This window comes from Dipodomys ordii, unplaced genomic scaffold (assembly GCF_000151885.1).
Source record: "Dipodomys ordii isolate 6190 unplaced genomic scaffold, Dord_2.0 Scaffold447, whole genome shotgun sequence".
In the NCBI taxonomy this organism is placed as follows: domain Eukaryota; kingdom Metazoa; phylum Chordata; class Mammalia; order Rodentia; family Heteromyidae; genus Dipodomys; species Dipodomys ordii.
In genome coordinates, this window is record NW_012267663.1 from 55,320 (window position 1) to 67,562 (window position 12,243).

Consider the following 12,243-nt stretch of genomic DNA (forward strand, 5'->3'; position numbering starts at 1 on the left):
GAGGGTACCTGAGGCTGTGGTATAGGTTGGTGGGGTAATAGTTATGACTGAACGTATCTATTCCTGTAGTAATCGCTAATCCTCTTCTTGCTAATGCATTCAGCCTGTAACCACTATGATTTTTAGTATGTAATCATGCAAACTTATCTTAAATGTCCCATCTAAGGATTTGCTAATGCTAGCTCCTATTGGTTGGTTGTGCCTGGTAGTATAGAAAGTGTTGGTCGGGGACATTTGGCCTTAAAAGAAAATTCACAGAAGAAAACTTGAGGTAATATGTCTTACTCAAGGTTGTATGCTTTGTAGGTGTTGCTTATCTTCAGGTGTGTCACTCCTATATGGAGTATTTTATGTTGTATCTTTAGGATGCCAAGGTTCTTCCCAAGACTGTTTAGAGAAATAAACATTAGGGACTTCTCAAACCAGGGTTTACCTCATCTTTACTCATGTCCCTTTGGACAAAGCATGTTAAATGGAAATTGCAAGTCATTGCATAGGGGTGCAATAGGTACAGTGAAATGTGCCATTTGACAACCATGATTGAAATATTATAACACAAGAGATATATTCTGGATTTATTTTCCTCTATTACTTTGGGTGAAAGCTACTGAGTTACATCATACATGATTTCCCTAGTGTTTAAATATGTAAATGAATGAGGTAGAACACAAATTCCAATGGATTGTTAGAATACCTTTCATTTAAAAAAAGCAATCCCTTATTTGCAATATCTAGTATATGTATGAGTCAAGCGGAAATGGTCAGATAATGTGATGTCAGGAAAATGAACCCTTAGACATGTATTTTAATGTTTTTTCTTTCATGCATATGTTTCTAACGCATTTATAAGACTATCTCTTTGTTGCTTTGTATGTCCCTCCCCCACAGTATAACCCCTGCTTTCACTATATTTGATGTCAGTATAACTTGTGGAGGAGATGGGGAAAAACCAGTTGTTTAAGGATACAGGCGGACCTGTTGCAACAATGAGAAGTACAAGTTGTCATGTCCAAAACGAGCTTTACAATATTGGTTGGGGGGGGTGGGGAAGGGGGGGAAGGAGAAGGATTGGGATGGGGGGGAGGCTGGAAAGGGATGTGAAGGGTAAACCAAAGGAGGAGGCTGCAATGCTTGGTAAGAAATGTACGCATTATCCTGCCCATGTAATTGTAACCCCTCTGTACAGTATGTTCACAAATAAAATTTAAAAAAAAATAAAAAATAAAAAAAGCAATTCATACATCCTGAAGTATATTCAGTAATAAATACTTTTAGTGGAAACGTGATATGTTTTTGCTTTCAATTTTTCAATAATTTTTGTGGGAACATTCATTTGTTAGAATTTAATGTGTACATAAATGTAGAAATTAGTTTAATAATATCTATCTACCAGGAAATGGACTGGATTTTTGTTTATTGGAGACTTTAATGCTCTGCCTGGGATATTAAAGATTCTTCTAAGAATGATTTATGGTTTCGCAGCCCATGTATCATGTTTGCAAGAGAAAATTCTGGGCCCAAAATCTCACAGATTCATTTCTGTATATGTCATTTGCCTTATATTGTAGCCATGCTTCCAGAATCTTCTGTTCATTGTCAGCAGCAAGACAGAATGAATGGATCTCTGGTGAGTTGATTTTTTTATTTTTCATTTGTTTTCCATTCCATTATATGAATCTAAAGATGTCCAAGAATTACAAACAATACCAACCACCCAGATTCAGCCTCAGAAACATATTCATAAATCAGATAAAGATGGTTTGTAGATTAGGAGATAAAGATTACTTGCAGGTATAGCAGATTAAATGGCTATATTCTGAGTTGAATTCAGATTGGCTTCAGAATGTCTAGGTTTCATCTTGTCATAATATGTAGTCATACCTGTTATGTTATGTATTGATACCGAGCAGGTTACATCTCATGGAAGGTGAAGGGTAGATTGCAATGAGATCTCATTAAACTATCTCAATGAAATTTTTCTGGAATTGCTGAAATAGTGTGGTCTTACGTACCTTCGTGTGTTCTTCTCCATATATACAATTTGGACCACTTCATGGTCTTGGTCTTACTTGAAACTTAGGCTATATTTGTTGCTAAACTTTATGTTTTTTTTTTTTTTTTACCAAATCCTGTTTGTTTTCTAAAGTATCATCACAAGATTTCTTTCCTGTATAAGCTCCCTCTCCTTTTGCTGTTCTACTCACGTGTGTTGGTTATTTTTCTCTTTCTCTCTCTTTGTATCTATCTTTGAATCATTTTTTCTTACTTTTCTCATTCTCTCTTTCCTCCATATGTCTCTCGGTTTTTTCTTTTCTTCAATGATCTATCTGGGAACTAGTTTTTCTTAGTGATTAGTTTTAGTTTGCTGATATGGCTTTTAGGATTGACATTTTTCATACCCACTGTATAGGAAAATTGTTGCCTAGAGAGTTCTACAGGATTCCAGAAACAAAGACAATTAGAGAAACACAAAAACATAAACAGATAGACAGGGGAAACCAGGGTTCTGAAGCCTCTCTGGCACTTGGTCTCTGGTTGCCAGCAAGCAAGCAAAGTTCCTTGAGTTCACACAGGGAAGATTACCATTGATACTATGCAAAATTGAAGTATCTACATTAATATTACAATCTGAGCCACAACAGGTTGTGAGGAAACCATGTTTCCTTATTCTCCTGAGACAGAAGACTGATGCCCAGAGAAAATGCAGACATGAAGTTCACCTTACCTAGCCTTCAAGGTCAATAGCAGCTCAGTTTCAGATGCTATCTTTCCAACAGTAAGGAAAAGGCCTGCACTCCCGTCTCTTAACACTCTCAAGAATTCTCTTTCAATCCTTCTGTGGCCACCTGTCAGTTCTCTCAGTGCTGTCAGGCTGGAATTCCAACCTCTCAATCCTTTACCCCTTCAGCTCAACTTCAGAGTTCCATACAGAAAAGTATGTCCTTCTCCCAATTGATAACCTACAAGAAAATTTGATTTCACCTGATTCTGTTATCTTTGGTCTAACTTCACTTGTCGTGGTACTCAGTTTTGTTTTTTCATACCACTATTTTAAATATTTTCATTCACTGGCAGCATAAGATAGGTAGTTTTGATAAAAAAAGATAATATAGTGACGAAGTTTTCTCTATTAGACATATCACTTGCTGCAAAATCTCACAGATGTTTGCTCAGGAATTGATTTTGATCTCTGAGGAATTTCGCTATTAACTAACACTAGTGGAAATATATCCTTAGGGATCTACTGTTGAAATGACTCAGGTATATGTGCCACATTTAAACATTTGGTCATATTTATCATTTTTTTATCTTGAGTGTTCCTTGAGCCTGTATAAATTTGCCTCCACCTTCCATGAAGGCCTATTAAAATGAAAATCTTGTCAAGGAACATTTTATTCCCCTCCCACCTATATTTTGTATTGTAGAATGTAGGCAAAGTTTACAAACCTTCATGGTAGCAGTTCTTTTTAACCTAGCAAGGAAATACCAGATAATTTATGACCACATTTCAATATTTAGTATTTAAACCAAACATGGTTAACCTAGGATATTTTTATGTGGGAACTAAATCAAATCTTATAAGGGCCCAATAAATCATTAGCTACTTTCTGGAGTACTGTTTTTTAACATTCACGTGGACACTGCTTCTCATAGATCTAGTAACATTCTATGTTCTGTAATACATGTGATATCCTGAATGTGTTCTTCTTGCCTATGAGAGTACATGTTAATAGAAGGCCTAAATTGGATTTATTTGGAAGCAGTATATGTAAATGCAGGAAAAATATTTGTTTAATTCTTTGTTACACTGATATGTACTAAAATTTTATCAAAAATGATAATATAATTTTTTACACACCACCATAGACTTACTGTTGTCATGCCAGATTATTGTCTCCTTAGAATTTTTATCTTGTCTCTATTGCTAGCAGCAGAAATGTTTGGATGTATTTTGGAATCTGTCACTTTTTATTGGTCTTGGGACTTGAATTCTGGGCCTGGTTTTTGTCCCTCAGCTCTTCAGGTCAAGGTGAGTGCTCTACCACTTGAGTCACAGTGCTACTTTCAGTTTTCTGTTGTTTATTGGAGATAAATATCTCATGGACTTTCCTGCCTGGGCTGGCCATGAACCTTGATCCTCAGACCTCAGTCTCCTCAATAGCTAGGATTACAGGCATAAGCCACCAGTGCCCTGCAAATCTGTGTATTTTAATGGCCAGGTTTATGTACTGTCAAATATTTCTAATTTGCTATTTAATTTTCCCAGTGAATAGATAACACAGCCAGCTGCAAACATTTTATGTAAGACAAAAGCATACCTGCAGCATAAGGAAATTCCAGATTGGAATTCTCATGCATGACCCACGTCTAATTTCTTGATGGAAATGTGCCATTACAGAAGCTGATGTCATTTGATGATGTGGCTGTGTACTTCACCTGGAAGGAGTGGCAGGATCTTGATCCTGGTCAGAGGACCCTTCATAGAGAAGTAATGCTGGAGACCTATAGCAACCTAATGTCCTTGGGTGAGCAAAGGTCACTTTTATTTGGAAGATCAAGTGCTTTTATTTTAGTAGACATTTGACAGTTTATGTTATTTAGGTATAAGATTCCAGTCCATTCCCAGGTAAAAAACTGCTAGTATAAAAACCAGCCAAATTCAGGTCTAGGAGCTTGGTGTTATTTGCTTTTCACACAACTGCTTGAGCCACAACTCCATTTTGGCTTTTGTTTTGGGGTATATTCTGGGATTCCGTGCTCAGGTTGCTTTCAAGCCTGCCTCTTCTGGTCTTACCTCCTAAATGTAGGGTTACAAGTGTAAGCCTTTGGACCATTACATTTTCTTAAAAAAAAAAAAAGAAAAAAAAGATTCCACTCCATGGGAAGTGTCATTGCTTTCTAAGGGAAACTTCAACTTCATTATATGTAACTCAAGAGCTCATTTTATTCTCATTTTTAAGAAGGCAAATCAGTAGTTGGACAAATGTTCTAAACTATTATCCACTAATAGGAAACTGACTTCCCAGATTTGGGGTGATTATTATAGGTGGATCTACAGGCTAGAAAGAATATACATTACTACTGACAGTATGATCTGGAAACCAGTAGTTAAAAGTGTGTATTTGTAAGCCAAACTTGACACAGAGTTTAGTGCATCAAGCTTGGAATCCTAGATACTTTGGAGGCTGAAATCTGAAGATTTTGGTTGAAGCCAGCAACTATAGAAAAATGACCATGAGACTCTTATCTCCAATTAACCATTCCAAAACTAGAAATGTAGCCAAGACTCAAAGTAGTAGAATGCTAGCTTTGAGCAAAAGAGCTGAGTTCAAGCCACACAATTGACACAATAAACTCAAAGCTGGGGGAAACTCCACCATGGAGCTATTAAGAATAGAGAAACCATGGGCCTGGAAGATGGCTCAGGGGTAGAGCAATTGCCTTGCATGCTTGAGGCCCGGGGTTCGATTTTTCAGCACCATGTATGCAGGGGAAAAAAGCTCAAATTGGCGTTGTGGCTCAAGTGATAGAGTGCTAGCCTTGTACTTAAGAGCTGAGAGACAGCTCCCAGGCCTAGATTTCAGGCCCCACAACTCGACCGCCCCCCACACAAACAATTGAGAAACCAGATTTAGGAGCAACCTTGTGAACAGGATGTCTGTGACCTTACATTAATGATGACCCAGCAAGAGCAATAGTTCTCCACTATTTCTTATTCACAGGGCACTGTGTTCCTAAACCTGAATTGATTGTGAAGCTGGAGCAAGGTGCAGAACCATGGATAAGAGAAGGCTCAGACAAGAATTTCACAGGTGATTTAAAGTATCTTGAAGGTGATGATTATTCCAGAGCCCAATTGGTCTGTTTATATTTAACTGTACAGAGCGATAATATACCTAGTACTCCTGAGTCATGTGTAGCAGAAAAGTATGTGATTCTTTGTCTCAAGGAATTGTCAATTCAGAATTCACATGGACACAAACTGAATTTGGTGTGCCAATGTAGTTAATGTTAGCAATTGTATTTGTCTGTAGAGAAGTCATTCTTTTTTTTATTGTTGTTTGTTTTCTGATTTTCATATTGTGAAAATACTGTGTGAAGTCATTCTTAAAGAGATAAAGACAATAAGAAATGTAGAAAGGAGATCTCATTTTCCTTTAAACTAGTATTATGCAGGTAGGAGGAAAATAGGAGTATGCTAGGGCTGCTAACCTCTGATGTGACAATTTCTCATCAGTTGTACTGGGCATAGAGTGAGATTCAGAATGGAAGCATTAAGAGTACATTGATGAATAATTTGAGTAAATATTTACTTGAGAAAAATAGAAAGATCTAAAATACAGAAAAATATTATTTTTCATTGTAAAATGTCGGTACTACTTTCTTAATTACAACATTGCAGAGAAAATATATACTCCTCATAAAGCAATACTTTAATATTTGAAAATCTTGTAACAGTTACAATGTGAGAAAATACCTTTACATTAAGGAATTTATGGCTCTCATTTATGTTTTTGTCTATTTTCCTGTTATTCATTTTAGATGTCCAAGAAATAGATGATGTGATTAGCACCTGTCAGGAAAGTCACAATAAATATCTCTCTGAAGTAGCAGTCATGAATAGTAACCCAGGGGAGGAAAAAGTGAAACTTATAAAAAGTTTTCACTTGAGCTCCATACAGAAGTCAGAACTGATTAAGAATAAAGGGAACTCCTTAGGGATGAGGACAGAAAAGGTCACTGCATGTCAGAACATGGGTGTTTTTTGTGAACCTGGTAAGATGTGTGCTGCATATATTCCTCATGTGTCTTCTGTAATTGAAGAATATAAACAATGTGAAAGGTCTTTCTCTGAGAAGACACAACCTGTTGTCCCTCAGAGAACACACACAGGAGAGAAATCTTATGAATATAACGTGTTTAGAAAGTCTTTCAACCAGAAATCAAACCTTACTGTCCACCAGAGAACACATACTAGAGAGAAACCTTATGAATGTAACCTGTGTGGAAAGTGTATTACTGAGAAATCAAAGCTTACTAGCCACCAGAGAACACACACAAAAGTGAAAGCTTTTGAATGTAACATTTGCGGAAAGTCTTTCACCTGTAAGGCATATCTTACTAGACACCAGAGAACACACACAGGAGAGAAAATTTATGAATGTAACTTGTGTGGAAAGTCCTTCACCTGGAAGTCAAATCTCATTGTCCATCAGATAACACACACCAGAAAGAAACCTTATGAATGTATCGTGTGTGGAAAGTCTTTCCTCCCAAAATCAAAGCTTACTGTTCACCAGAGAATACACACAAAAGAGAATCCTTTTGAATGTAACATTTGTGGAAAGTCTTTCACCTGCAAGACATATCTCCTTAACCACCAGAGAACACACACAGGAGAGAACCCTCATGAATGTAATGTGTGTGGAAAGTCTTTCGCCAAAAAGGCAAACCTTTCTGCCCACCAGAGAACACATACTAGAGAGAAACCTTATGAATGTAACGTGTGTGGAATGTCCTTCATCTGGAAGTCAAGTCTCACTGTCCATGAGATAACACACACAGGAAAGAAACCTTTTGAATGTAACTTGTGTGGAAAGTCTTTCACCTGGAAGTCAAACCTCACTGTGCACCAGAGCATACACACAGGAGAGAAACCTTATGAATGTAAGGTGTGTGGAAAGTCTTTTGCCAAGAAGGAATACCTTTCTGTCCACCAGAGAACACATACTAGAGAGAAACCTTATGAATGTAATGTGTGTGGAAAGTGTTTCACCCAGAAATCAAAGCTTACTGTCCACCAGAGAACACATACTAGAGAGAAACCTTATGAATGTAATGTGTGTGGAAAGTCTTTCACCCAGAAATCAAAGCTTACTATCCACCAGAGAACACACACAAAAGAGAAGCCTTTTGAATGTAACATTTGTGGAAAATCGTTCACATGCAAGGCATATCTTACTAGCCACCAGAGAACACACAGGAGAGAAAATTTATGAATGTAACTTGTGTGGAAAGTCCTTCACCTGGAAGTCAACTCTCACTGTCCATCAGATAACACGCACAGAAAAGAAACCTTTTGAATGTAATGTTTGTGGAAAGTCTTCATCCAGAAATCAAAGCTTACTCTTAACCAGAGAACACACACAAAAGAGAAACCATTTGAATGTAACATTGGTGGAAAGTCTTTATCCTGCAAGGCATATCTTACTAGCCACCAGAGAACACACACAGGAGAGAAACCTTATGAATGTAATGTGTGTGGAAAGTCTTTCGCCAAATGGCATACCATACTGTCCACCAGAGAACACATACTAGAGAGAAACCTTATGAATGTAATATGTGTGGAAAGTCTTTCACCCAGAAATCAAAGCTTACTAGTCATCAGAGAACACACTGGAGAGAAACCTCATGAATGTAACATGTGTGGAAAGTCTTTCACCAAGAAGTCATACCTTACTGGCCACCAGACAACACACACAAGAGAGAAACCTTATGAATGTAACATGTGTGCAAAGTCTATCACCTGGAAGTCAAACCTCACTGCCCATCAGAAAAGACACACAGGAAAGAAACCTTATGAATGTCATATGTGTGAAAAGTCTTAGCCAGAAGCTACACCTTACTGTCCACCAGAGAGCACACACAGGAGAGAAATTTTATGAATGTAACCTATGTTGGAAAGTCTTTCACCCAGAACTTATACCTTTCTGTCCATCAGAAAAAAACCCACCAGAGAGAAATGTTATGTATGTAGGAGACATGGAAAATCTTTCACCTGGAAGGCACACCTTAACATCCATCACAGAACACAAGGAGAGAAAACTTATGAATGCAACCAGTGTGGAAAGACCTGGAGGTCACAGCTTAATACAGATAAGTTGATTCACACAAAGGAACTAACTTAGGATTGTAGCAAATGGGGGAAGTCTTTGATCTGTAAGAAAATTGAAATTGCAAGACAGAACCAACACAGGATAGAGACCTTATGGTATAGCAGATGTGGAGTCCTCCAACTAGAAGACACAGCTCAGGGTTCATCACAGAACATACCAAACACACAGACCTACACATACCCTCACAAAGAGGAGAGAAATCCTATGTAGGAAAAGTGTGTGGAAAGGTTTTTAAGAAAAAGTCCTAACTCAGTTTGCATCAGAGAACAGACACAGACGAGAAAATACAAATGTAACAAATGTGGAAAGTCCTTTACCAAGTATTCATGGATCAAAGTTCTTAGGAAACACACCGCAGAGTAATCTTAAACATATTACAAATGTGGAAATCCTTTGATCAGAAAGGAATATCTCATGTTCATCAGAGAACTGACATAGGAGAAAAGAAAGTAGTGCATAGAACATATGTGAAATGACTTTCAATCAGAATTAATCCTCAGCATATGTGCAAACATAGACAGGAGGAAAATTATGAGTATAGAAAACATTTTGCCAGAAGTCACATCTGTATAGGTATCAGAGACCTGGACACATGACAGAATCTCTGTAAAAATAAACATGAGAGGAAGTCTCTCAACCAGAAGCCAACTTTTAGCAAATATTAGAACATTCACCCAGGGAAGAAGCCCAATGTAGGAAAATCATTGACAGAAAACCTCTGTAAATTATACAGAGAAATCCTTCATGGCAGAGGTAAGCTAGGTGAAATGGGAAACCATTCTTCATTCTTCAGCTCTCTTTGAGCCAACATTTCTCATCCTCTCATCGTGATGAGTGGGTATGGTGTCCTTCAATATTATCCAAAGCATGTAGAAACAAGCAGTCTCGACAAGTAATTCAGAGATTGAAGTTATTAACATGTCTTTTATACTAAGGAATGGTGTTTCAGGGTAATTCGATAAACTCTTTGAAATATGAGCACTGTCCTTTGGGGACTGGATTGAGATCATCTCCAACATGGTTAGGGGAACAATAGATTAGTAAAGAGTGTTATGATAGGAGGCAAGAACATGAGAACAACCATTTTTCTACTGCTCCCTTAAGTCTCCCTCTGTATGTGTGATCCATGCCTTATAGTACAAATGACTTACTTATTCCAATTCAGTTTTTTTTTCCTCTGTGCAACCCCCTTCAGTGCCAGTAGCCCACAGAGCGAGGCCAGGCAATGGTTCGGGACCACAGTTTGCTCTGGTTTCCTTCACTTATTTTTACCAACCCTTACAAATCCCTTTGTGTTCAAAATAATAAAGGCAGAAATGTTTCTGTTGATGCTTACTGTTGTACAACAGCTAGTTTATAAGTGACAGCAGAGGCCTAGGGTCTCTTCTGTGTGAGGCCCTTGAACTCTCTGGAAACGAGGACAATACTATTGAAAGTGAAATTATGTCACTTGTAAGTTTGTCTTTTAAATTGCAGGGGAAGCATTGACTAATTTAAATGAACAGACTTCTTGTTTTGCTGGGTGTTAGGCTTGAACTCAGGGCACAGGTGCTTTCCCTGAGCTGCTTTTGCTCAAGGGTAGCACTCTACCACTTGAGCCACAGCACCACTTCTGGCTTTTCCTGTGTATGAGAACCTGAGGAATAGAACCCAGTTCCTCGTTCATGCAATGCAAGCACTGTACCACTTAACTACCTTCCCTGTCCTATAAGCAGACTTTTTTATGTTAAAAGAAGAAAGAATAGGGGCTAGGAAGGTGGCTCAGTGGTAGAGCGCTTGCCTTGCATGCCTGAGGCCCTGGGTTCGATTCCTCAGCATCACATAAACAAAATGAAAAAAGCCGGAAGTGGCGCTGTGGCTCAAGTGGTAGAGCTGAAGAACCTTGAGCTGAGGAGGAGGAGGAGGAATAGGTTGGTAGGCAGTATCCACTTTCCATGTGCAAGTCCCAAAGTTCAACCCCCCAAAGTGAAAGGAAGAAAGTAGAAAATGGAATGACAGGAAGTATTCAGTTACAACTACAAAAAAATAATAGAAGAACAAAGGCAATGAGCAAGTAATTAGGTTTTTGTTTGTGTGGGATTGTTTCTTTTTTCTTTCAGTTGTTAGCTGTGGGGTTTAAACTCAGGGAAGGCCTGGCATATTCCCTCTGCTTTTCACTAAAGGCTGGCATGCTACCACTTCCAGCCAGAATGTCACTTCTAGTTTTCTGGCATTTAATTGGTGATAAGTCACAATGAATTTTCTGCTGATGTGGTGCTGAGGCATAGAAACCAGTGCTTCATGTATGCAAGGCAAGCAGTCCACCACTGAGCCACACTCCCAGCCCTGCCTCCTTTCTTAAAACAGTGTGGTTGGGGCTGGCACTGTGGCTTAGTGATAAAGTGCTTGCCTGGCATGCATGGAGCACTAAGTTTGAAATCTCAGTACCTAATAAACAACAACAGCCCCCAAATACCCTTAGAAGCACTGGTGCTGTAGCTCAAATGGTAGAGTGGTAGCCTTCAGCATAATGATAATCAGGGACAGTTCTCAAGCCCTGAGTTCTAGCCCCAGGAATGTCAAACAAGAACAACAACAACAAGATGAAATGGTAGATGAAAACAAGAAACCCAATGTCAGCAAGTTTCATTGATATACACAACACACAAACACTCACATATAGACACACACACACACACACAAATACACATTTATTAAACCATATTCACCTCTGTTTCCCTGTCTGCTCACCCTCCCTCCTCCAACTGCTACCTACATCCACTGGAGAACTTATTCTATGTTTCTGTTGTTTGTGCATTCATAAAAAATTATTGTGAAGATTATATATATACATATATATGAGTGAAAATTACATAAGCCAGTATGCATTTTTGCACAATTCCACCCAGTTATTAAACCTGGCGTTTATTTCCCTACATCACATTAAAATGTACCAATGTAAGGTATTGATCTCATTGTCTGGGTGCTATCCCTTACCATTTTACCTTAAGGCTCTATCACCATTTCTCCTTGTAGATTTTTAGGTGATTAATTGTAGATAAGAGTTTCATTGACTTTTCTGAAAAGACTGGATGAAAACTCAATTCTCAGATCCTAGGTTTACCACCATGAGACACTTGTGTCCAGCATGTTTAAATAGTATTACATGCACTATGTTGTTTGTGGTATTTAGTAGTGGACTTTTGTTTGTTTTTGTGCTGGTCCTGGGCTGGAACTAATGGTCCTAAGCTGTCCTAGAGCTCTTCAGATCAAGGTGAGCACCCTACCACTTGAGCCACAGCACCACTTTTGTTTTTCCTGTGATTAATTGGGGATAAGATTGTCACTGACTTCCCTGCCCAGGCTG

At 38.3% G+C, this 12,243-nt stretch overlaps 1 pseudogene; it reads left to right on the forward strand.

Annotated features, from left to right (window-relative positions):
- Positions 1–1,593: 1,593 nt before the first annotated feature.
- LOC106001812 lies at positions 1,594–8,909 on the forward strand (annotated as a pseudogene).
- Positions 8,910–12,243: the final 3,334 nt, after the last annotated feature.